The sequence below is a fragment of the Oncorhynchus mykiss genome, chromosome 1 (genome assembly GCF_013265735.2).
Source record: "Oncorhynchus mykiss isolate Arlee chromosome 1, USDA_OmykA_1.1, whole genome shotgun sequence".
Taxonomy (NCBI): Eukaryota; Metazoa; Chordata; class Actinopteri; order Salmoniformes; family Salmonidae; genus Oncorhynchus; species Oncorhynchus mykiss.
This window is the reverse complement of record NC_048565.1, coordinates 55,338,984-55,366,699: the sequence shown is the minus strand read 5'-3', so window position 1 is coordinate 55,366,699 and position 27,716 is coordinate 55,338,984. Positions and strand designations below refer to the sequence as shown.

The window sequence follows — 27,716 nt, the reverse complement described above, 5'->3', positions numbered from 1 at the left end:
AGAGAGAGGGAGAGAGGTCATAGAAAGACACCTCTCTCACCACAGCAATGGCCATGCGTTGGTCTATATAGGCTACAATTTTGCACAAACCATAAACCCAGGCCTGGCCAACACAAATCAATTCTTAAAATATCAGGCATGTTTTCATATTACGTTTTTCAAAGGGGCAGGAGAATCACAGAGGGGTCAACTTGAAGTAACACTAATGGCTTTTATTCAAATTTTTACATTGCAAACGTTGACAATTATTTTTCATGCCACGAGAGGCACCGGATCTTGGAAATTGGGTTCTGGAACAAAATTGTAAAAAACTGAGAGGATCTGGCTCAAGTTAAGCACTGGTGCCCCTCTCTTGGCAGTGGATGCATTTTTTCTGTGTTAAAGTTAATTTCTTGCAATTATACATATTACAAAGTGAAAGTGTTTTGCAACTCTTCACATTTTGCCATGGGGCAGAGAACATTTTGCAGTTTTAAAGAAACTGTCCTGTAAAAATCTCACTTTAAAAAGTCCAATGCAGCTGTTTTTATCTCAAAATCAAATCATTTCTGGGTAACAATTAAGCACCTTACTGTGATTGTTTGAAATTAAAATGGTCAAAAATAAACAAAAATTGCTTCTTAGCAAAGAGCAATTTCTCAAGCTAGAATTTTGCTTGGACTGTCTGGGAGTGGTCTGGGTGGGGAGGGGAAAACTGAAAACTAGTTGTTATTGCAGAGAGGTTTTGAACTCTCTCTTATTGGCATATAAAATCAATTACTTGTTGATGTCACCAGGCAGGCCAAAACTCCATCCCATCAAAACAGACTTCTTTCAAACAGCTCTTGCACTAAAAGGGCATTATCATAATTTTCACAATTTCACAGAATTATCCCAACCTCAGTGTGGAAATATATATGAAACACAGGAAAAATCACATTTTTGACTTTACTTTGAAAGTTCGTATTCTGATATCTTTATTGTTCGATATAAAAGACACCAGCAAATCAGCTCAAAGTGATTTTGATTTTGGAAATCTGTTCCAAGGTATTCCCATGTGTAATAGAGAGGTATAGTCCCTTTTGAAAATATTCACAACCCTAGACTTTATCCACGTTTTGAATTTAATAGTAATTTTTTTGTCAACGCTCTACATAAAAAAATGTTAACAAGATTTTTATAATGAATGGAAAATAAAACACAAATATATCTTGATTAGATAAGTAGTCAATACATGTTAGAATGACCTAAGAGCTTTGCACACCTGGATTGTACAATATTTTTCCATTATTATTTTTAAAATTATTCAAGCTAAGTCAAGTTAGTTGTTGATCATTACTTGACAGCCATTTTCAAGGTTTTGCCATAGATTTTCAACTACTTTAACTACTAACTTTAACAAAACTTTAGCCACTCTGGAACATTCAATGTCGTCTTGCTAAGCAACTCCAGTGTATATACTTGTGTTTTAGGTTATTGTCCTGCTGAAAGATGCATTTGTTTCCCAGTGTCTGTTGGGATGTTGCCTGTGCTTGGCGCTATTCCTTTTATTTGTGTCCTAAAAAAAACTCCCTAATCCTTACTGATGACCATAACTTGATGTAGCCACCACCATTCTTGAAAATATGAAGAGTGGTACATCACGTTTTGTATTCAGAACAAAAAGTACATTTCTTTGGTGGCTTACTGCAAACATGTTGCATGTTTTGGAATACTTCAATTCTGTACAGGCTACCTTCTTTTCACACTGTCTATTAGATTAGTATTGTGGAGTAACTACAATGGTGTTGGTCCATCCTCAGTTATCTCCTATCACAGCCATTAAACTCTGTCACTGTTTTGAAATCACCATTGGCCTCCCTGAGCGGTTTCCTTCCTCTCTGACAACCTAGTTATGAAGGGTGCATGTATCTTTGTAGTTTCCATCAAAAGTGTAATAAATAATTGCACCATGCTCAAAGGGATAATCAATGTCTTTTCTTATTTTTTTACCATCTGCCAATGGGTGCCCTTCTTTGTGAACCATTGGAAATTCTCCCGGGTCTTTGTGCTTGAATCTGTGCTTGAAATTCACTGCTCTCCTTAGGGACCTTACAGATAAGTGGGAAGTACAGAGATTGGGTTTTCATTTAAAAAAATCACACTATTATTGCAGACAGAGTGAGTCCAACTGTTTATGTGACTTGTTAAGCACATTTGTAATCCTGAACTTATTTAGGCTAGCTATAACCAAATGTTAGAATATTTATTGACTGAATAAATTTTGGCTTTTCATTTTTCAATCATTTGTAAACATTTATGCGGTATTGTGTGTAGATTTAGTGACACAAAATATCAATTGAATCCATTTTAAATTCAGGCTGTAACACAACAAAATGTGGAAAATGTCAAGGGGTGGGAATACTTTCTGAAGGCTCTGTATTTGCGATTATTTGCAAATGTAAGCAAGGTTTAAAAATGCAATTTGCTTTGTCAAATATTATGTGTGTTTGGGCTTCTTAAGTCTACACATAATTTGCAATTAGCTTCTAGCCCCTTGACCATCCTCTCAAGAAAACAATCAGCTTTGGGCTGAATCTAGATGGTGATCCCTGCTGTAGATGTTTGCTGGTCTCGTGTGGTCTCGTGTATCGCACCAGTCAGTAGCTTTGTTTTAGGGTGTCAGCATACTACACAAATCTTGCAGTCTTGCACCAGAATCCAGCCTAACTAACACAATTCAATTTTCCGGATTTTTTTTTTTTTTACTCTAGCCTCCATTGTTTTAGTAAGCCTAATTCTTGCCATCCTACAAGGGTAAAAACTCAACAGATTATGATAGAGACATGACGTTTTGGACCATTGGTTTTCTTAGAGGATTATCTACACTTATTTTACCCATTGGTCAAAAGATGCCCTATCAAGTGCACATTATCAAACCTATCAAAAAAAATCCTAAATTCAAGCACCAAACTCCTTAGCAAGAGGTAAAAATGTAAAGCGTTGCTCTAGATTTTTTTTTTTATGCAGCTTTGTTGTTTAGTTAGGACAATTCTGATGAAAAGTATATGGAAAAGTGCCCTATTTTTTCCTTTTTCTTGTCACTCCTGTTGGCTCCCCAACACAGAGATTTGTGCTATCTGATTAGTTCAAAGTCAAATTGTCAGCCACTGACGAGCAGGGCAAAACTACAAGTAGAAACGGCAGGCTCGTCGGTACGCAGCAGGCAGTCTGACTGGAGCCCCAATTTTCATGACTTGTGACTTGACTATTAGTGACTTGGACTCACCAACTTGCACTTGGACTGAATAGGCTACTATGATAAGCAAAATATTAGCAGCACTAGATGCGCAGTGCAGAGAGGCTTCTCTTCTGTTCAGCAGTGGGAAGGATGACCCACACAGGGTACACACAAGCAACATCAGCTGGTGAGTTGTGGGGGAGCTGTCACGAGTCCGACCGAGGGTGTTTCCCTTTCCCGGGCAGGTGGCGCTCGGCGGTCGTCGTCACCGGCCTATTAGCTGCCACTGATTGTTTTTCCTTCCCCTCCTTGTATGTTGAGTGGTAGCACCTGTGAATGTTTAATTAGTTTGTCTTTATTAGACAGCCGGCCCGCCTGGTTGTTGTGCGGGATTATTTCTATGTAAACCTTCGGCTCTGTGGTATAGGCACGTGTTAGTGTCCGGTCGGGATTGTTTCCCATTGTACATTTTGATTCCCTGTGTTTTGGGAACGTAACGTTTTTGTGAGCACCCTGTGGTGCATTGGTGCGATTAAAAGACGCGCAGCATTGAACTCTCTGTCTCCTGCATTTGACTCCACACCCACGACACCCGGAGCATTACAGAATCCCGCACCTATCAAATTGATGGAGTCAGCAGGAGCAGCAGCCAACCCTCTCCCATCGATGGAGGAACGGGTTCTCCACCACACCACCGTTCTTCATCGGATCGGATCCGCGATGGATCAAGTGATGGAGAGAATGGACAGATGGGAGAGGAGTGGGCTCCTCTCTCCACCTTCGGCACCCACGGTTCCGGACTCCCCATCTCCCGACTCCAGCACCCTCCGTCTGACGCTACCGAGGGCTTATGATGGAGCGGCGGCGGGTTGCCAGGGGTTTCTGCTCCAGCTGGAGCTATTCCTGGCCACCATCAGACCCACTCCCTCAGGAGAAGAGAGGGTGAGTGTCCTCATCTCCTGCCTCACGGGTCGTGCCCTGGAATGGGCGAACGCGGTCTGGAATGGTCCAGACTCAGCGCGGGAGCACTACCCAGAGTTTTCCCGTCGCTTCCGCGCCGTGTTTGATCACCCTCTAGACGGCCGAGCGGCGGGAGAACGACTATTTCACCTCAGGCAGGAGAGGAGGAGCGCCCAGGATTACGCGCTGGAGTTCCGGACCTTGGCAGCCGGATCTGGGTGGAACGACAGGGCCCTCATGGACCACTACAGGTGTAGTCTCCGAGAGGATGTCCGCCGGGAGTTAGCGTGTCGGGACACCACTCTGTCACTGGATCAGCTGATTGACATGTCCATTCGACTGGATAATCTGCTGGCTGCCCGCGGGCGTTCAGAGAGGGTCCTGTGCGTTCCACCACCCAGCCCCTCCGCTCCCATTCCGATGGAGTTGGGAGGGGCTGCGCCGAGGGGTACCGGAGGAGGAGGCCTTCCCTGCACCAACTGTGGTCGGAGAGGACACACGTCTGATCGGTGCTGGGGGGGTCCGTCTGGGAGTAGAGATGGCAGGCGGAACGCTTCTCGGTCACCCCAGGTGAGTCAGCATCAAACTCACCCAGAACCCCCTGTTGGCCACATGTTTGTCTTAACTTTTTTCCTTCGCTTTTTTCCCTCTTCCCAGCATAGGGCGCTCGTCGATTCAGGCGCAGCTGGGAACTTTATGGATCGCGGACTCGCCCTTAAGTTAGGGGTTCCGCTGGTGCCGATAGATTCTCCTTTCCCCGTGCACTCCCTAGATAGCCGGCCATTAGGGTCAGGGATGGTCAGGGAGACCACGGTCCCACTGGACATGATGACGCAGGGGAATCATAGGGAGCGTATCAGTTTCTTTATTATTGACTCGCCTGCGTTTCCAGTGGTGCTGGGGACTCCCTGGCTGGCCCGGCACAATCCTAAAATTTCGTGGAAACAGGGGGTTCTCCAGGGGTGGTCAGAGGAGTGTTCTGGAAGGTGTTTGGGAGTTTCCATCGGTGCCACGTCGGTGGAGAGTCCAGACCAGGGTTCCACGGTGTGCATTCCCCCCGAGTATGCCGATTTGGCAATCGCTTTCAGTAAAGTGAAAGCGACTAAATTACCACCTTATCGACCGGGAAGGGATTGTACGATAGATCTCCAGGTAGACGCTGCGCTTCCCAAGAGTCACGTGTACCCGCTGTCCCAGGAGGAGACGTTGGCAATGGAGACATATGTCACGGAGGCGCTGGGACAGGGGTACATTCGGTCCTCCATTTCACCCGTCTCCTCAAGTTTCTTTTTTGTGAGGAAAAAGGAGGGAGGCTTGCGTCCGTGTATCGATTATAGAGGTCTAAACGCCATCACAGTGGGGTATAGTTACCCTCTACCTCTCATCGCTACGGCGGTGGAATCGTTCCACGGAGCGCAGTTCTTCACAAAACTGGATCTCAGGAGCGCGTATAGTTTGGTGCGTATTCGGAAGGGAGACGAGTGGAAAACCGCATTTAGTACTACATCAGGCCACTATGAGTACCTCGTCATGCCGTATGGGTTAAAGAATGCTCCAGCCGTTTTCCAATCCTTTGTAGACGAGATTCTCAGGGACCTGTGCGGGCAGGGAGTGGTGGCTTATATCGATGACATTCTGATCTACTCGGCCACTCACACCGCGCATGTGTCTCTGGTGCGCAAGGTGCTTGGTAGACTGCTGGAGCATGACCTATACGTCAAGGCTGAGAAATGCGTGTTCTCTAAACGAGCCGTCTCTTTTCTGGGATATCGCATTTCCACCTCGGGGGTAGTGATGGAGGGTGACCGCATTAGGGCCGTGCGTAATTGGCCGACTCCGACCACGGTAAAGGAGGTGCAGCGTTTTCTGGGTTTTGCCAACTACTACCGGAGGTTTATCCGGGGTTTTGGCCAGGTAGCGGCTCCCATCACCTCACTGCTGAAGGGGGGCCCGGTGCGTTTGCAGTGGTCAGCAGAGGCGGACGGAGCATTCAACAAGTTGAAGGCGCTGTTTACTGATGCGCCCGTGTTGGCGCATCCGGACCCCTCTCTAGCATTCATAGTGGAGGTGGACGCGTCCGAGGCTGGGGTGGGTGCCGTGCTATCACAGCGCTCGGGTACGCCACCAAAACTCCGACCCTGCGCTTTCTTCTCAAGGAAGCTCAGCCCAGCGGAGCGTAACTATGATGTGGGGGACCGGGAGTTGCTAGCGGTGGTTAGAGCTCTGAAGGTGTGGAGACACTGGCTTGAGGGGGCTAAACACCCCTTTCTCATCTGGACCGACCACCAGAATCTGGAGTATATTCGGGCAGCTAGGAGACTTAACCCACGTCAGGCAAGGTGGGCCATGTTCTTCACCCGGTTCCGATTTACTTTGTCTTATAGACCGGGCTCCCAGAACGTGAAGGCTGACGCACTGTCCCGCCTTTATGACACGGAGGATGGGTCCACCGAACCTACTCCCATCCTTCCCGCCTCAAAGCTGGTAGCCCCAGTGGTATGGGAGGTGGACTCGGACATCGAGCGGGCGTTACGGGCTGAACCCGCGCCTCCTCAGTGTCCAGCGGGGCGAAGGTACGTGCCGCTTGGTGTTCGGGACAAACTGATTCGGTGGACTCACGTCCTACCCTCCTCGGGTCACCCTGGGGTGACGAGGACAGTGGGGAGCCTTCAGGGGAGGTATTGGTGGCCTACGTTGGCTAAGGACGTTAAGGGTTATGTCTCCTCCTGTTCAGTGTGCGCTCAGAGTAAGGCTCCTAGGCACCTTCCTAGAGGGAAGCTACAACCCCTCCCTGTTCCACAGCGACCATGGTCACATCTGTCCATAGATTTCCTAACCGATCTCCCGCCGTCTCAGGGGAACACCACGGTTCTGGTAATTGTGGATCGGTTCTCTAAGTCCTGCCGTCTCCTCCCGTTGCCCGGTATCCCTACAGCCCTACAGACTGCGGAGGCGTTATTCACCCATGTCTTCCGGCACTACGGGGTGCCGGAGGACATCGTTTCTGATCGGGGCCCCCAATTCACGTCCCGGGTATGGAGAGCGTTCATGGAACGTTTGGGGGTCTCTGTCAGCCTGACCTCCGGTTATCACCCCGAGAGTAATGGGCAGGTGGAGAGAGTGAACCAGGAGGTGGGTAGGTTTCTGCGGTCGTATTGCCAGGATCGGCCAGGGGAGTGGGCACGATACATTCCCTGGGCTGAAATGGCTCAGAACTCACTACGCCACTCCTCTACTAACGTGTCCCCTTTTCAGTGTGTGTTGGAGTACCAGCCGGTCCTGGCACCATGGCATCCGAGCCAGACCGAGGCTCCTGCGGTGGAGGAATGGGTACAGCGCTCCAAGGAGACCTGGAGGGCCGTCCAGGAATCTCTACGACAAGCGAGTGGACGGCAGAAGAGGAGTGCTGACCGCCACCGCAGTGAGGCCCCCGTGTTTGTACCGGGGGACAGGGTCTGGCTCTCGACCCGAAACCTACCTCTCCGCTTGCCCTGCCGGAAGCTGGGTCCGCAGTGTGTAGGGCCCTTTAAAGTCCTGAGGAGGATAAACGAGGTGTGTTATCGATTACAACTCCCTTCCTATTATCGTATTAACCCCTTGTTTCATGTGTCTCTCCTCAGGCCGGTGGTAGCTGGTCCCCTGCAGGACAGTGAGGTACCGGAGGTCCCTCCCCCCCCGCTGGACATCGAGGGGTCCCCGGCGTACACGATCCGGGCCATTCTGGACTCAAGACGCCGGGTGAGGGGCCTGCAGTACCTCGTGGACTGGGAGGGGTACGGTCCGGAGGAGAGGTGCTGGGTACCGGTGGGGGACATCTTGGATCCCTCCATGTTGAGGGATTTCCATCGCCTCCATCCGGATCGCCCTGCACCTCGTCCTCCGGGGCGACCTCGAGGCCGGTGTCGGCGCGCTGCGGGAGCCACGCGTCAGGGGGGGGGTACTGTCACGAGTCCGACCGAGGGTGTTTCCCTTTCCCGGGCAGGTGGCGCTCGGCGGTCGTCGTCACCGGCCTATTAGCTGCCACTGATTGTTTTTCCTTCCCCTCCTTGTATGTTGAGTGGTAGCACCTGTGAATGTTTAATTAGTTTGTCTTTATTAGACAGCCGGCCCGCCTGGTTGTTGTGCGGGATTATTTCTATGTAAACCTTCGGCTCTGTGGTATAGGCACGTGTTAGTGTCCGGTCGGGATTGTTTCCCATTGTACATTTTGATTCCCTGTGTTTTGGGAACGTAACGTTTTTGTGAGCACCCTGTGGTGCATTGGTGCGATTAAAAGACGCGCAGCATTGAACTCTCTGTCTCCTGCATTTGACTCCACACCCACGACACCCGGAGCATTACAGGAGCGATGAGTGTGGGCAGGCAGGCTTCGCTCCGGCTCCGATCATACACATCGACTCTCTTACTTCCCCATAGCTAACCAGTCACCAGCCTTCTAGTTAGCTTGTCGTTGACTGGTTAAGAAACACAAACTGATTTACGAAATAAAAACAATAACATTGAGTTTAATAGTAAAACAGCAGTCTAGCTGTTTCTCTCTCTCCCCCTCGAGTATAAAGAAGTAAGCTGTCTTTGAATTTGTAGTCTCTCACAACTCTCCCACTTTCTCCGCTGTATATACCATAGCCAGGTTTTGACAAGTCTCCCTCTTTTCCACGGAGAAAACAGCTTGTTTCTGAAGTTATGACCCATACTACCGGTGCAAAATTTGTTTTTGCCACATTTTACATTCATAAACCATACCGAGGGCCGTTCTAAAACTAGGCTTACTTGCAGACGGGACAGCTAAACATTTGTTTAGGCTACACCTTGTTGGCTGGCTAGCTAGCTAACAACCTGGTAACTTTACCAATAACCTATATGCAAACATTTGGTGGTAAAGAAAGAAGGGGATAGCTAAATTGCTTGCAGGAGAGTGGCGTGCCATGCTTCATACACAATGTGTTCCAGTGGTACAGATATCTATTATTTATCCAGATGTGGAGAGGATCTAAAGCAGTGGTCACCAACCTTCCCTCCATCCGGAGCTTGACGTCGCCGGTCTACTAACCACCGGTCCTGGCAATCTGCACTCTATTCCACAGTGGACTGTGCAAAGAGGTCCAGACCGAGTTGGCATGTCGGGATGACAACATCGCGTCCAATGGCTATCCACCTCCTTCGAGCTCGCCAGTGTCTACCTCGCCACTCACCTCCCTCCTTTGGCTGTCCTGAGGCAGAGCCTGAACCCATGGATGTAGGGACCACACACCTCTCCGCTGCAGAGCGGCGTCGATGGAGACAGCTGGCTCTGTCCCTATTGCGGCCAGGAGGGGCACCAGCTTTAGTGGTGTCTGGTGTGCCCCAACCCAGAGTTCACTAGAGCAGAGGGGTGGCCCCGTGACCTTCCATCTCCCAGGGTAGGCGTGAGTATTCTCCGCCAAATCCTTTAAGATTCCTATGGCTGGCTGTCCCTCAAGTTTGGTCTCTACAGCTCTAGTGGACACCGGTGACGTTGGGTACTTTATCGACCAGGTCCTCACATTCAGGGATGAGGCAACTTCATATCCGTTCTCCTCTCCTTTTCCTGTTAAAGCCCTGGATATGCGTCCATTGGGATCCAGCACAATTATGCACATCACAGCACCATCTCACCCTCACCGTGGGACCCAAGCACCAGGAAAGCCTTCCTCATCATCACCGTACACAAAGTAATCCTCGGCTTCCCGTGGCTCCAACTTCATAACCTGGCTGGGACCTAGGATGTTGGAGGACCTATTTTATCCCTCTCTCTTTCTGGTCTGTCTATCACATTCCAGGTCACTGAAGTACAGCAGGTCTTCCGGCACTATGGCCTTTCTGAGGATGTAGTTTCCGACCGTGGTCCCCAATTCACTTCACAGGTCTGGAAAGCCTTTATAGAGAAGCTGGGGGCCACGGTCAGCCTCACATATGGGTTCTGGCCTCAGCCTAATGGGCAGGTGGAGAGGACCAACCAGGAACTGGGGAGGTTCCTAAGGAGTCACTGGCCAGGCCCAGCAGGGGGAGTGGGCCCGGTTCCTTGCCTGGCGGAATACGCCCAGAACTCACTTCGTCACTCCTCTACCGGGCTGACTCCCTTCAAGTGCATCCTGGGATATCAGCTGGCCCTGGCTCCGTGGACTCCGAGCCAGACCGAAGCCCCTGCAGTGGATGAGTGGTTCTGGAGTATAGAGAAGGTGTGGAACGCTACCCACGTGAGCCTCCAGCACACCGTCCGAAGGATCAGGCGGACCACCACCACAGTGAGGCTCCCGTGTTCCATCCTGGTGATCACGTCTGGCTCTCCACCAGGAAACTCCAGCTCCGCCTGTTCTGCCAGAAACTGAGCCCCAGGGGTCCTCCAGAGGGTCAATGTGGTAACATTGTTTAGGGGTATTGTCACACCTACTCTTGCTCCCTCTGGTGCTTGACGTCACCGGTCTACTAACCATCGGTCCTGGCAACCCACATTGCGCACACCTTGCAACCATCATTTCACACCTGCTCCCCATCGTTAAGCACACATGGACTTCCTCACCACACTGATTCCTCTCCCTTCATATAGCCCTCAGTTGCCTCAGTCATCAGGCAGTATTGGTTTTGGTTACGTTCAGTACGCATCTGCTGTTTTGTATTATCTTCATGTTTATTATTATTAAACTCGCCTTCTGCAGCTGTTTCCAAACTCCCTGCATATACGTTACATCAGTATGTTGTAGGCCCAATACATTATCACATTATCAATTTATTTGCTGTGCCTAGTTAAAGGTTAAATAAATAAAAAATAAAATCACCACATACTGGCTTTGCTTGAATGACCCTGCAAATGAATTGTTGTGGGACAATTTCAAAATATATATATTTCAAAAGTTTAGGTAGGCAATACAGATCAGTTGTTGTATTACTTGTGAGGCACAGCTGAGTGAGCATTCATTTAAATAATTAGCTTTTTATTTTTTACTGGGCTGATGATGCCTGCATCTGATGGTCAATCTCAGGAGAGAGACTAAGAGAGCAGCAGACTGATGGTCTGTCTCTCAACATCCCTACGCTCTCCCTGCCAAAAAGGGACACCGTCTTCCAGCTTATGGTAAAACTCGAGTTCACCACATTATTTCTGCCTCATGCACAAATTATTATTTTTAATCCTATGAACAGAGAAAGTTGAATATTTCTCAATATAAAAACAGATCCAAGTCGCGAATAATAACTCAAATCTATCGATACACGGTCTTACTCCGTTGCAGCTGCACTGCTGGTTGACACATTTTATGGCTTGTAAAAGTGTTGACAGTGCTGAGTAACAACTTAAACACGAACTCACTCATTAAAACAGCAGCTCTTTCTTTGCTGTATTTGTCGACAGTCTCTCTCTAGTCATGGTTTTAAACGTTTTATCTCACAGTATTAACGTTTCTTTTACGCCATCTACGTTACTGCAGACACGGTATTCTGAGCCATCCGATTGGCCAGCAGTAGGCCTATAGTGCACTTGATTTGCATTCCGGGCCTGCCGGGAAGGCAGAGTGTGTACCTTCAGACACATGAAATGGTTCAAAATGGGAAAACTTCACCTACCCAGGGCACTGGGGACTTGAGATGCATCTCGTCAAGAGGTACAGTAACTAAAATGTCTATTGTCCAGGTCTTTATTATGTGTCAGAACTTGTACTGTACACCCTTGCATGTTAACTAAACTAAAACACTTTTACTTTCACTATAATTGTATCTTAAATACAGTTAATACAGTTCATTCTAACCTCTGTTGCTCAAAAGTCAGCCGAGTTCTCGCTCACAGATAAGTGGTGTAAGACAGTAGGCCAAATGACCAGACAGAGCAGAGATGTGGTATAAGACAATGTAATACAGCTCACACGTTGGTATAAGACAGCAGCAGCTGGAGTAGAGAATGACACACCAGAGAGGAGGACGTGGCATAGAGACTACAGTGTAAAGAGATACATGATGTCACGATGAGTCATAGGGTGGTGACCTGACCTGCTTCTCATAAATGAGTAACCCCAGTAAAAGACACTGATACAAACACATGCACACAAACATATCAAATGCCCTTAACAAGATCCAGCTTGACAACATCCTTATGGGCAGTCAATTGTTGGTATCACAGAAACTGAGATTAAAGTACACTGCATGACCAAAAGTATGTGGACACCTGCTCGTCGTACAACTCATTCCAATATCATGGCCATTGATATCTGGAGTTGGTCCCCCCTTTACTGCTATAACAGTATCCACTCTTCTGGGAATGCTTTCCAGTAGATGTTGGAACATTGCTGCGGGGTCTTGCTTCCATTCAGCCACAAGCAGTAGTGAGGTCTGGTACTGATGTTGGGTGATTAGGCTTGGCTCACAGTCAGTGTTCCAATTCATAGATGGGGTTGAGGTCAGGGCTCTGTGCAGGCCAGTCAAGTTCTTCCACACCGAACTCGACAAACTATTTCTGTATGGAACTCACTTTGTGCACTGGGGCATTGCCATGGTGAAACAGGAAAGGGCCAAACCCAGCCATCCGCCAAACCCAGATTCATCTGTTGGACTACCAGCTAGCGAAGCGTGATTCATCACTCCAGAGAATACGTTTCCACTGCTTCAGAGTCCAATGGTGCAGAGCTTTACACCACTCCAGCCGACGCTTGGCATTGCATATGGTGATCTTAGGCTTGTGTGTGGCTGTTTGTCTATGGAACCCATTTCATGAAGCTCCCGACTAACAGTTCTTGTGCTGACTTTGCTTCCAGAGGCAGCTTGGAACTCGGTAGTGAGTGTTGCAATTGAGGACAGACGATTTGTATGAGCTACGCTCTTCAGCACTCGGCGGCCCCATTCTGTGAGCTTGTGTGGCCTACCACTTCGCGGCTGAGCTGTTGTTGCTCCTAGAAGTTTCCACTTCAAATAACATCACCTACAGTTGACAGGGGAAGCTCTAGCGGGGAAGAAATCTGATGGACTGACTTGTTGGAAAGGCGGTGCCAAGGTTGAAAGTCACTGATCTCTTCAGTAAGGCCCTTCTACTGCCAATGTTTGTCTATGGAGATCGCATGGCTGTGTTTGATTTCATACACCTGTCAGCAACGGGTGTGGCTGAAATAGCCGAATCTACTAATTTGAAGGCGTGTCCAGATACTTTTGTTTATACAGTATCTGTCTATCAAGCTGTTTTATCATTTATATACTAACTCTTAGTTACTGAATCTAAGAGCCAGAGGTGGAAAAAGATTCCGTTTTAAATCCCAGTAAAAAATGATGTCCACATTAAGAGTTTTTTGGAAGCAACACTAGGACCTGATAGAAAATCAAATTAAATGTGTCAAGTCTTGTAAAAATCAATCGCAGGGCTATCGAGGTCAAAGTCATGAAAGACATGAAGCCATAAATATCCCAGTGGTGGTCTATTTCCTGGTCAGCCATTTTATTGCCTGGCTAAGTCAGCATGTACCTATATTGTACTGCAGTATCACAGCAGGCCCATCAAATCTACTGTCCCTGCGTGTATGTGTGTGTGTGTGTGTGTGTGTGTGTGTGTGTGTGTGTGTGTGTGTGTGTGTGTGTGTGTGTGTGTGTGTGTGTGTGTGTGTGTGTCTTTAAACTAATCCGTACTGGCTATTTACAAGATGTAATAGCTTCCAATCATGTCCCAAATTAATCCTCCCTGGACCAAATGAAGACATTACTGAAAACATTACAACTTTGGCGCTGATCCAAATAGAGAATCACTCTCCCAGACACTCAATAAACTTGATATGCACGCACGCGAACACACAAAAACACAAACACTCTGGGCTTGTCAGAGAGGTAATTGCAGTCAAAATGAAAGACCCACTGAAATACTTCCTCAGTCTAGTAGGGATTGCATCAGTGAGACATATTATCGCTGTTCTCTAAATGAAACAATTGTAGCAGGGCTGTGTGGAAACTCCATTTGTCACTGTCACTCCACAACACGACACAGCAATCTCCAGGACAGACTCCTCTTTTCTCCCCCAACACACTCTGTCAAGATGGCATGGCATAGCACAACGAGACACAACACCGTGCAGCACAACAGAGAGAAGAGGAGGGCAGTGGAGAGGAGGAGAGAGGAGAGCAGAGGAGAGAAGCGGAGAGAGGAGAGGAGGGGAGGAGAGAGAAGCGGAGAAGAGGGGAGGAGAGAAGCAGAGACCAGAGGAGAGGAGGAGAGCAGAGGAGTGGAGTGGAGAGGAGAGGAGCGGAGGAGAGGAGAGGCACTTCTTCTCCTGCAACCCTCTTCCACCCCATCTCTCCTCCTAAACTCCTTGCCACCCCACCTCACTCTCTCTCCCTTTTGACCCCCCCCCCCCATAGAGGCTGTGGTTTTTATGGGTGTCAAAGTATTTACATCATTCATCTCATCTCATGAATAATGAATACAACCCCTCATTCATTAATAACGAATCCATGTTGCTGGGGTGATGGTGGGGAGAGACCAAACACTTAATCTTATTCAGACATCTAAATTGGTTAAACATTAATTTGGATTTGTACGTGTGTGTGTGTAGGCATGTGTGTGTGGTATTTTCATGAATAAATGATGTGTGGTGATGAACAGCGGGTGGGGATGTAGGAACAAGCCTCTTTAATATTTACTAAACAGAAACACAGAGTCAGGTTGCACTAACTAACAAGACATGAGAGCAACACAGCATAGCACAGTGCTCCACAACCTGAACAAAGGTTATGCAAATATTCCTTTTAGAAGTCTGTATATCTTTAAATCAGGTTGGGAGAGACACACAGAGAGAGACAGGCAGAAAGGAGTTTAGCCCCTCTGTCTATCTGAGCAAGGAGAAGAGTGTGTGATCGGTGCAACTCCACAATTGCGTCTGTCCTGTCGGTACACTCTACTGGAACCTCAGTGTGTGTCTCATTACAGGACACACATACTGTACACACACACACACACACACACACACACACACACACACACACACACACACACACACACACACACATACTGAACACCTAAACATTCATTTGAATGTTTTGGGAGGGAAAGCAATTAAGGGCTCAAACATCTCAGAGTGTATGTGTGTGTGTGTGTGTATGAGTGTGTGTGCATGCGTGTGTTTGTCCTCCTCTGATTGTAGAACAGCAATCATTCATCTTCTGAAAAAGAGTGTCATTCTCTCATTAGTGAAGGGTGTGCAGATCGGAGAGAAGGGGGACGAGGAGAGGAGGATGGAGAGGAAGGAGGAGTGGGCATTTCAAAATAGTTGAGAAGAGAAAAGAGAGACGTATGAATTAAGTTGGAAGGAAGGAGGGGTAGATAGAAGGTAGGGAAGAGGGGGAGAAACGGAGGACAGGGGGATGGAGAAGGAGGTAAAGATAGTGTATACAGAGGCGTCATGCCTCTAATATACAGTGCATTCGGAAATATTCCGATCCTGCCCCTTTTTCCACATTTTGTTATGTTACAGCCTTATTCTAAAATTGATTAAATACATGTTTTTCCTCATAAATCTACACACAATAACCCATAATGACAAAGCGAAAACCAGCTTTAAGATTTTAGAAAAAACAGAAATACCTTATTTACGTAAGCATTCAGACCCTTTGCTACGAGACTCGAAATTGAGCTCTTGTTTCCATTGCATCCTGTTTCCATCGATCATCCCTGTGGTAACTTCAATTGAAATTCAATTGAAATTCAATTCAATCTCCCTCGATTGGTCTGTTTGGCCAGGCGGCCAACTCTAGGAAGAGGTGGTTCCAAACTTCTTCCGTTTAAGAATAATGGAGGCCATTTTGTTCTTGGGGACATTCAATGCTGCAGACATTTTTTGGTACCCTTCACCAGATCTGTGCCTCGACACAATCCTGTCTCGGCATTGAAGGTCCCCAAGAACACAAAAATCAAAAAAACTGTTTTTGCTTTGTCATTATAGAGTAGTGTGTGTGAGATTGCTGAAAACAAATAAATGTAATTGTTTTTAGAATAAGGCTGTAATACAACAAAATGTGGAAAAAGCCAAGGGGTCTGAAAACTTTCCGAAGGCACTGTATATATATATATATATATATATATATATATATATATTCTCTCTCACTGTAATATTACTATCCACCTAGCAATTTTATGAAGTTGGCTTTAACTAGCCCAGATAGGTTCTCAATCTCTCAAACTCATAACCAGCTACGGGCTGGGCGCCTGCAGGCTGACCTCAATTGTCAGGTGAATGGTGTTTCCTCTGACACGTTGGTGCGGCTCGCTTCCGGGTTAAGCAAGTGGGTGTTAAGAAGCGGGTCATGTTTTGAAGAACGCCTGGGGAGAAAAAAATACAGAGATACGCGTGGACAGCAGTGGGCTAAATGTCTGCCATTTTTTGGTGTTTTGTGTAACAGGTGTTTCTTTCCATTCAGCCCTGTTTGGAGACTGGATATATGTTGTGAGTGGATGAACGTTTGGAGCCCTTTGTAGTGATTGTTTGACAATGAGATGAAAACATCATGATTGGTTGTGTTTATGCCACAATAAAAGGTCATATATTTGAAAAGTTAAATGACAAATCTTTACGGCTAGGCCCACAGAGATCCTATTGAATTAATAGGGATTATGTATTTATATGATTAGGCCCATAAAATGTATTGCTGCACGTGCACATCTTAATTAATTTTTTAACTAGGCAAGTCAGTTCAGAACAAATTCTTAATTACAATGACGGCCTACTGGGGAACAGTGGATTAACTGCCTTGTTCAGTGACAGAACAACGGATTTTTACCTTGTCAACTCGGCCCATACTGGCCCAACACTCTAACGACTAAGGCTATCTGGGAGATGGTTGGCAAATCACCTGCTTGTTAGTACAGGATCAGGAGGAGTGGAGGAGCTTCACTCTATTAACAATGGAATTGTTGATACATGCATGTTTCCATTTTGTTTTCACCTCATCTGTGATGCCATTAGAAAGGAGAGGAGATCTAATGTGAAAAAATGAGCCTCAGAAAATGTTATTTGTTCCTTAGAGAGCTATCATTTTGAGACGAATTGGGACAAAGGAAGGGGAGAGGGGTTAGTCTACCTATCTTTACAGGGCTAGCAGAAAAACTGCACTTGTGATGATTTGTGGTATCTGTGTCACGTTCTGACCTTTATTTCTGTTGTTTTGTCATCATTTAGTATGGTCAGGGCGTGAGTTGGGGTGGGCGGTCTATGTTTGTTTTTCTATGATTTGGGGAATTCTATGTTTCGGCCTAGTATGGTTCTCAATCAGAGGCAGGTGTCATTAGTTGTCTCTGATTGAGAATCATACTTAGGTAGCCTGGGTTTCACTGTTTGTTTGTGGGTGATTGTCTATGTTAGTTGCTTGTGTCAGCACAGGTCTCATTATAGCTTCACGGTCGTTTATTGTTTTTGTACAGTTTACTTTGTGTTTTTCGTCATCTATTAAATGATGCATTCACAACATGCTTTGGTCTGCTTCTTACGACGATCATGACAATCTGGGTTGTCAATCAAACGGTAAAAACATATGTGGGGCCACAAACCACATGTGGTCACAGAGAAAGAGATGTCGACCAATCACAACCCCCTCTCCCTAGATGATGGTCCCATTTAATTTTCTAGTGTCCGTTTAATTCAAGTAAACAGATACTTTTTAAAATCACATTTCTATTTCATCGGGAGTTGATAATGATCTAGACTCTGACAGCAGGTGTGAGATGACAATAGACAGAAGCATGGTTAATGTGTGGAGTCGGAGTGTGGGGATAACAACTGAGCAGTGCAGGGGGACTATTGATTTGAACATGGTGTCTGGGGTAAATGCAGGGTTCATCAAACAATCTTGAATTAAACAGTGTTTTAATGATGAGGAGGGAAGATCATTTAAATTATTTAATGCAAATATTTAATGATGTTATGTTAAACTGACTGCAGGGGGGACTTCACTGATTGGCTTAACCGAGGCAAGAAATCAATATGATTGGTTAATGCCTCAGGAGATGAGGTCTCAGGGTTAAACAGGCCACCTGTCAACCTCTCACAATGACCTATATGACCTTTAACGGTTTAAAGAAATTATTAACATTCTGCTCTCAAAAATTATGATCCAAATATTGGTAATGAACTTATTTATATATCTGACAACCAGAAGTGTCATTTGAATTAGAGAACTGAACCCTCAACCTTGGCTTTCCTAACACCACGCTTTCAAAAAGTGAACGACACAGTATCCTGTTTCACCCAGCACCGTGCTCACACAGCCCAGCCCAGACTGCAGCAGAGAACAGATGGCAGAATCATCATCAGCACAAAATATGATCCATTTATTTTAATTTAGCACTAACAAGACAAACACCTCTGTGTGTGTTTGTGTGTGTGTGTGTGTGTGTGTGTGTGTGTGTGTGTGTGTGTGTGTGTGTGTGTGTGTGTGTGTGTGTGTGTGTGTGTGTGTGTGTGGCTGATCTTCTCTCTCAGGCACCAACACGCCCCACAAATACCTCCTGACATGCAAATTAAGGAGAATATAAACAGAGCGCTCCAAATGAGACATCCATCAATGACTGAAGGTTCCATCCGACTCAGCATCAAAATTGTTAATAGGTTTAATAACAATTCTAATAAATGCAAGAATTGGACAATGGATGAAGATACTCCAAAGTGTTTGAATTGTTAATGAAATATAGCACATCAATATAGCACATAAAACATTTTACTGGGATTTTGACGGGAATGTCACAGTTTATTTTCTTAGAACGCACTCATATACATTTTGTAATAGTGTCAGGAATTTATTTTATATTTTGTGTTAAAATAAAGAAAAATATATATGCCTCATTTGCAGAAATACACTTGGTGTATTTGCATTTATGAAAATATTAACATAAAGGGGTGGGACAGGGCTTCAACCACAACAACTTCCTTAGTGCAGGAAGGCCTAGACTGTCTCGACTTCCTCATTAATTACTGTTGTGTTCACGTTCTGTTGCATAATTCAACAACCTGGAAAGCCTTGGGTTCATACATGTTAACATCAGAAACCTCCTCCCTAAGTTTCCTTTATTCATTGCTTTAGCACACTCCGCCCACCCTGATGTCCTAACCGTGTCTGAATCCTGGATTGGGAAGGACACCAAAAATTCTGACATTTCCATCCCCAATTACAACATTTTCCATCAAGATCGAACTGCTAAAGGGGGCGGAGTTGCAATCTACTGCAGAGACAGCCTGCAGAGTTATGTTCTACTATCCAGGTCTATTCCCAAACAGTTCGAGCTACTACTTTTAAAAATCCATCTCTCCAGAAATAAGTCTCTCACTGTTACTGCTTGTTATAGACCCCCCTCAGCTCCAAGCCGTGCCCTGTGAATTGATTTCCCCCATCTATTGTCCGAGCTCGTACTGTTAGGTGACCTACACTGGGACATGCTTAACACCCCTGCTGTCCTACAATCTAAGCTAGATGCCCTCATACTCACACACATTATCAAGGAACCTAGCTGGTACAACCTCAAATCCGAAAACATGGGCACCCTCATAGATATCATCCTGACCAACTTGCCCTCTAAATACACCTCTGCTGATTTCAACCAGGATCTCAGCGATCACTGCCTCATTGCCTGCATCCATTATGGGTCAGTGGTCCCTCATCACTGTCAAACACTCGCTAAAACACTTGAGCGAGCAGGCCTTTCTAATCGACCTGGCCCGGGTATCGTGGAAGGGTATTGACCTCATCCCGGCAGTAGAGGATGCCTGATTGTTCTTCAAAAGGGCCTTTCTCACCAACTTAAATAAGCATGCCCGTTTCAAAACATTTTGAACTAAGGACAGATATAGCCCTTGTTTCACTCTTGACTGCCCTTGACCAGCACAAAAACATCCTGTGGCGCACTGCACTAGCTTCGAATAGTCCCCGCGATATGCAACATTTCAGGGAAGTCAGGAACCAATATACACAGTCAGTTAGGAAAGCTAAGGCTAGCTTTTTCAAGCAGAAATTTGCATTCCGCAGCATTAATTCCAAAAGGTTTAGGGACAAGGTACAGTCCATGGAGAATAAGAGCACCTCCTCTCAGCTGTCCCCTGCACTGAGGCTAGGAAACACTGTCACCACCGAAAAATCCACGATAATCGAGAATGTCAATAAGCATCTCTCTACGGCTGGCCATGCTTTCCACCTGGCTACTCCAACCCCGGCCAACAGCTCTGCACCCCTCCAGCAACTCCGTCAATCACCGTATTCTTATCGGTAGACTAAACAGCCTTGGTTTCTCTAATAACTGTCTCGCCTGGTTCTACTTCTCAGATAGAGTTCAGTGTGTCAAATCGGAGGCCCTATTGTCCGGACCTCTGGCAGTCTCTATGGGGGTGCCGCAGGGTTCAATTCTTGGGCTTACTCTTTTTTCTGTATATATCAATGTTGTTGCTCTTGCTGCGGGTAATTCTTTGATCCACCTCTACGCAGACGACACCACTCTGTATACATCTGGCCCTTCTTTTGACACTGTGTTAACAAACCTCCAAACGAGCTTCAATGCCATACAACACTCCCTCCGTGGCCTCCAGCTGCTCTTAAATGCTAGTAAAACTAAATGCATGCTCTTCAACCGATCGCTGCCCGCACCTGCCCGCCCGTCCAGCATCACTACTCTGGACGGTTCTGACCTAGAATATGTGGACAACTACAATTACCAAGGTGTCTGGCTAGACTCAGATTAAGCATCTCCAATCCAAAATTAAATCTAGAATCGGCTTCATATTTCGCAACAAAACCTCCATCACTCATGCTGCCAAACATACCCTCGTAAAATTGATTATCCTGCCGATCCTTGACTTTGGCGATGTCATTTAGAAAATAGCCTCCAACACTGTACTCAGCATATTGGATGCAGTCTATCACAGTGCTATCCGTTTTGTCACCAAAACCCCATATACTACCCACCATTGCAACATGTATGCTCTTGTTGGCTGGTCCTCGCTACATATTTGTCGCCAAACCCCCTGGCTCCAGGTCATCTATAAGTCTTGCTAGGTAAAGCTCCGCCTTATCTCAGCTCACTGGCCACCATAGCAACACCCACCCGTAGCACGCGCTCCAGCAGGTATATTTCACTGGTCATCCCCAAAGCCAACACCTACTTTGGCCACCTTTTCTTCCAGTTCTCTGCTGCAATGACTGGAACGAATTACAAAAATCACTGAAGTTGGAGACTTGTGTCTCCCTCACTAACTTTAAGCATCGGCTGTCAGAGCAGCTTACCGAATGCTGCAGCTGTACACAGCCCATCTGTAAATAGCCCACCCAAACAACTACCTACCTCATCCCCATACTTGTTTTGTTCTGCTCTTTTGCACACCAGTATTTATACCAGTATTTAAACCTGCACATCCTCATCTGCACATCTATCACTCCAGTGTTAATTGCTAAATTGTAATTACTTTGCCACTATGGCCTATTTATTGCCTTTACCTCCCTACTTCATTTGCACACACTGTATAAAGATTTTCTATTGTGTTATTGACTAAATTTGTTTATCCCATGTGTAACAATGTGTTATTGTTTGTGTCGCACTGCTTTGCTTTATCTTGGTCAGGTCGCAGTTATAAATGAGAACTTGTTCTCAACTGGCCTACCTGGTTAAATAAAGGTGAAATAAAATAAATTAATTTTACAAGTGTGTCAATAGCAGGATACACTCAGATTAAAAATCAACAGGCTTGGCTCTAGATTACATCTATCTAAACATACTTTATATTGTTTGTTGAGATCAGACATAAGATCACTAGTGTTCATTTTCGGAAGATGTTTTCATTTCAGTGCATCTAATTGTTAACATTAGGCTGCGAAATTTTGCAGGTTTTTGTTAAAAATCGAGCAAAATTTAAACGTCCTGCTACTCATGCCAGGAATATAGTATATGCATATGATTAGTATGTATGGATAGAAAACACTCTGAAGTTTATAAAACTGGTTAAATCATGTCTGTGACTATAACAGAACGTGTGTAGGAGGCAAAATCCCAAGGAAAACTGTTCACAAAAAACACAAAAAAATATCCCTCCGCCAGTCTTTGTATTGTCTATTGCAAGGGAAAATAGATAGCGTCCAGTTTACAATGCCTACAGCTTCCACAGGATGTCGCCAGTACTGGTAATTGAGTTGAAATGTATCCTTGGTAAAATGAGGAATAGGCACTTCCTGTCGTCGAGTACACAGGAGGAAGTTTTGATAGAGAAAATATGGACCATGATTTCAAGACTTGCTGCTATTGAATACAGATCACCCCGTGACCAATTTGATCGATTATTAACGTTTACTAATACCTAAAGTTGGATTACAAAAGTAGTTTGAAGTGTTTTGTCAAAGTTTATAGGCAACTGTTTTAATAAAAAAAAATGACGTTGCGTTTTGGAACGGTGCTTTTTCATGGATCAGACGGGCTTCATAAATGGAAATTTTGGGTATACATGGACGGATGTAATCGAAAAAAAAGACCCAATTGTGTTGTTTATGGGACATATAGGAGTGCCAACAAAGAAGCTTGTCAAAGGTAATGAATGTTTTAAATTTTATTTCTGCGTTTTGTGTAGCGCCGGCTACGCTAATTATTTTGTTTACGTCCCCTTTGGGTATTTCGGGGTTGCATGCTCTCAGATAATAGCTTCTCATGCTTTCGCCGAAAAGCATTTAAAAAATCTGACATGTTAGCTAGATTCACAACGAGTGTAGCTTTAATTGAGTACCCTGCATGTGTGTTTTAATGAAAGTTTGAGTTGTATCGAGTACTATTAGTTGTCACTCTGAAATTTCCGCTGATGTTGATCCCTGTACAGGGACAGCAGCCATAAAAGGTTAAATTATTACTTCTTTCAATTCCACAAAAAATGAACACCCATCAAAATGGAGTTCTCTTTCATCTCATGTAAGTGTCGAGACAGATGTGTTAAATCACAGACAAAGCTTTAGCATATTGATGCAACGAAAAGAAAAATGGATTCCATTGACCCCATTGCACCCATTACCGGGGCGTGTTTGACAGGTCATTAAAAACATTTCCGCAGTCGTAAATTTAACGGGAAAAAGATACAGACACAAGCAATAGCATGAAAGAGTCGCAGGAATATAATTTAAGCAAACAATCTAGCGAGATGTTTTTTGTTTCTGGTGTGTGTCTGCCGTTGTCTTTAGTTTTACACCTCCTTAATTTTACAAGTGCGTCTGACCTGCTTGGGTTTTGCATAAACGTGCACAACACACACACACACACACACACACACACACACACACACACACACACACACACACACACACACACTTTAAATATGAACACTTATATAAAAGCAAGCATGCACACAGCAGGAGCACACATACCCACACCTCTCTCCCTGGAGGAGCACTTTGGGAGTAAGGCTCACAGCATGCCATCACACATACTCACACACCTCTCCTTGGAGGAGCACTTTGGGAGTAAGGCTCACAGCATGCCATCACACATACTCACACCCCTCTCCCTGGAGGAGCACTTTGGGAGTAAGGCTCACAGCATGCCATCACACTTACCCACACCCCTCTCCCTGGAGGAGCACTTTGGGAGTAAGGCACACATGCAGTAATTAATGCAATCTCCAGCCCGGCAGATGCATGCTTGTGTGTGTGTCTGTGTGTGCACAATAACACTCCCAACACACAAAGACAGGATGAGAAGAATGTATAAGTATTTTGTTCTACCAGCTCTCACAGTAGCACGGTAGAATTAGACCTTCATCCATGTTTCTTAAAACCTTTTTGTGATAGGGTGTTTTGTGTTTGCATTTTCACTTTTGGATGAATAGCTTGCACAGAGTGAACTGCCTCCTACTCTGTCCCAGATGCTAATATATGCATATTATTATTAGTATTGGATAGAAAACACTGAAGTTTCTAAAACTGTTTGAATGATGTCTGTGAGTATAACAGAACTCATATGGCAGGCGAAAACCTGAGAAAAATCCAACCAGGAAGTAGGAAATCTGAGGTTTGTAGTTTTTCAAAGCTTGGCCTGCCAAATACACAGTGGGATATGGATAAAGTTGCACATCCTACGGCTTCCACTAGATGTCAACCGTCTTTAGAAACTTGAATGAGGATTCTACTTGAAAGGAGGGTCTCATGAGACCTGTTTGAGTCAGTGGTCTGGCAGAGTGTCTCAGGCTCGTGACGCGTGCTCCCGAAAGAGTTACCTTTCGTTCCAGTGCTTTTCTTCAGACCTAGGAATTCTCCGGTTGGAACATTATTGATGTTTTATGTTAAAAACATCCTAAAGATTGATTCCATGCATCGTTTGTTTCTAAAGGACTGTAACAGAACATTGAGTTTTTGTCTGGACGAAGTGCCTGCGCCTCATGAAGATGGATTACTGGGCTGAACACGCTAACAACAAGTGGCTATTTGGACATAAATGATGGACTTTATGGAACTTTATGGAACAAATCAGTCATTTATTGTCGAACTGGGATTCCTGGGAGTGCCTTCTGATGAAGATCATCAAAGGTAAGTGAATATTTATGGTGTTATTTCTAACTTCTGTTGACTCCAAAATGGTGGATATTTCTCTGGCTGGATTGGGCTCTGAGCGCTGTTCTCAGATTATGCTTTTTCCGTAAAGTTTTTTTGAAATCTGACACAGCGGTTGCATTAAGGAGAAGTCGATCTTTAATTCTGTGAATAATCTTTTCAATGTTTATGAATCACAACATTACTGTACGTAACGCGCCAATGTAAACTGAGATTTCTGGATATAAATATGCACATTATCGAACAAAACATACATGTATTGTGTAACATGATGTCCTATGACTGTCATCTGATGAAGATCATCAAAGGTTAGTAATTCATTTGATCTATATTTCTGCTTTTTGTGACTCTTATCTTTGGCTGGAAAAATGGCTGTGAATTTTTTTGACTTGGCTATGACCTAACATAGTCAATCATATGTTGTGCTTTTGCTGTTAAGCCTTTTTGAAATCGGACACGATGGGTAGACTAAGAAGAAGTTTCTTTCATTTGCTCCGAATGGTTTAGGTAAGGGTTAAGGTTTAGTTTAGGCATAAAAAAAGTAATATCACTTGATTCAAACTTACAACCTTTGGAATCAGAGGTACATCAGAGGCAGATGCTTATGCCCACCCACCATACCAGTCCACAACGCCCTAGCAAAACCAAAACTTACTTGAATGCGACAGCGCTCACTGTTGCTTCTAGTGGTCAGTTTCTACATCATCTCCCAATGTCCTCAGACATGGATGGATGTCGAATACTGACTTGTATCATGGGTGACCTGCCTGATTTTGTTGCCTGCCTTATTTGATCTTATATTAGAGAAAGCACACACCTACCCCCTGGACCTTTTCCTACACACACACTAATTCACACAGATGTCTGGGGCAGACTGGGTTGCAGACTGGCTACTCTCTCTCTCTCTCTCTCTCTCTCTCTCTCTCTCTCTCTCTCTCTCTCTCTCTCTCTCTCTCTCTCTCTCTCTCTCTCTCTCTCTCTCTCTCTCTCTCTCTCTCTCTCTCTCTCTCTCTCTCTCTCTCTCTCTCTCTCTCTCTCTCTCTCTCTCTCTCTCTCTCTCTCTCTCTCTCTCTCTCTCTCTCTCTCTCTCTCTCTCTCTCTCTCTCTCTCTCTCTCTCTCTCTCTCTCTCTCTCTCTCTCTCTCTCTCTCTCTCTCTCTCTCTCTCTCTCTCTCTCTCTCTCTCTCTCCCTCTCCAAGGCCTCTCCTCTCCCTAAGCAGTATAATTACAGCCACACAGCAAACTAATTTCCTCCACAGTAACGTCATAACACTACATCTCTCAGTCTGTCTGTCTGATGGCAATCTGTCACCAGGAACACTCATACAATATCGCACATAAAACTGTTACTGGCTTCATAGTAATGCATGGGAGAGGCACCTCAGCTCTAGCCTTGTGAAGGACGCAGGTTAGGCTATTACAGGTATTTAATTCACACATGTCACGTCGGTATGAAGGATCCGGGAGACAGACGCAGGAATGCGTAATATGGGTTTTTACTTTACCCAAATTACGACATGCCGTGTAAGGGCACAGGGACGAAGACCAAACAAAATGCTGGGTTGAAACCCAAGCAAAAGAGAGAGGAGTACCTTGAATAAATAGCACACGCGCACAATGATTAACACACGGGACGAGACCTATAATCATCTGCACGAAAGCCAAAAGAAAGCCAAAAGCACACAGCACAGGTACTCACACGCACCAACGGACATTGGAACAATAATCGACAAGACCATGAAAACCAAAGGGCACATATATACAAATACTAATCAGTGGGAATAATGGACAGGTGTGCATGATTCAGTGACTTGTGGACAGGATGGTGCAGGGTATGGGATAAGGGTGGAGGTGAACATTTGCACCGAATTGAGGCATTATAGGTCCAGTAAAATTTTATTCAACAAACTCTGATGGGAATGGATTGAGAACCCAAGACACACCAAAAAAGAACACTGAGAAAACAGATCCAAACTGTTTTGTCTGAAGTGCTATAGCGGATGATATGACATCAACCAAAATGACAAGTCAGGGGCCTGGGACATGAGCTGATTTTTCCTGGGCCCCAGCCTGTGGAGCATGGGGCTTGCCTGCTGCCTTCGCCCCAACTTGGCTCACTAGACCTGGGCTGTCCCGTGCCAGAGACACAGGGTGCTGGTTTCGACAGGAGCTGTAATCTGGAACCGGGTCTGGTGCTGAGAGAGCTGAGTGGTCAGACAGAGGGATAAGTGGCTGAGTGTGTGTATAGCAGTCCGGAGACTGCTGGAGTATGACTGTCTGACTTTGATAAGGTCATCCTGCTGGGGCCCGGGCCCCTATTGTGATACACTGAGGGCCTCCTGCAAGCCCGCCTGTCATCTCTAGCACTGGCACGGTGCTCTTAAGGGATTTTAAATCTACCACACCCCTTTTGAATTAGATGTTGATATTTAAAAATGGTACGCTACTTATCCTTTTCTCTATAAAATGTCTTACACGACTACCTACATTTGTTTTCATAACATTACACATTTATTTTTAACCCTATAAAATTAAATTGTCTGATGGCGCGCAAGTGGAGAAAGAGAGTCTTCATACACGCTCATTTGTTTCCACATTTCCTCTCCTGGCCTCCGCTACTCGATGACCTTTTACCTTTTTCAAAATCAGGCAAGAATAGGGCGAATTCTCCCAGAGCATTGCAGAAACAGATGGAAAACTTGAGGAAGACAGAAAGAGATGGAGAGAGTTTTACAGTCACGAGAGAAAAAGTGAGAAAGAAAGAGAGAGAAAGAGAGAGACATAGAAACATTGTGAAAGAGAAAGAGAGAAAGAAAAGAAAGAGAGGAAGTGAGTGCGATCAAGCATAAGAAAATGTCAGCTAGTCCACAGGTCTCAGGTGGTAGGTAGAAGTAGGTAGGTACTGGAGGTACTGAAGTAGGTAGTAAGACATCAGGACTGGCTCTTTAACTCCAGATAGCATCTATCATGGCCCAGTCCTCTAACTTCCCTCAGAGTCCAGAGCACACAGTTAGTTAGCTAAATCA

General features: G+C 45.4%; 1 protein-coding gene across 3 annotated transcripts in view; it reads right to left on the bottom strand.

Moving 5' to 3' along the window:
* LOC110532453 (reelin) overlaps positions 1-27,716 on the bottom strand; it is a 296,686-nt gene that overhangs the window by 156,525 nt on the left and 112,445 nt on the right. The gene's annotated exons all lie outside the window — the stretch shown is intronic.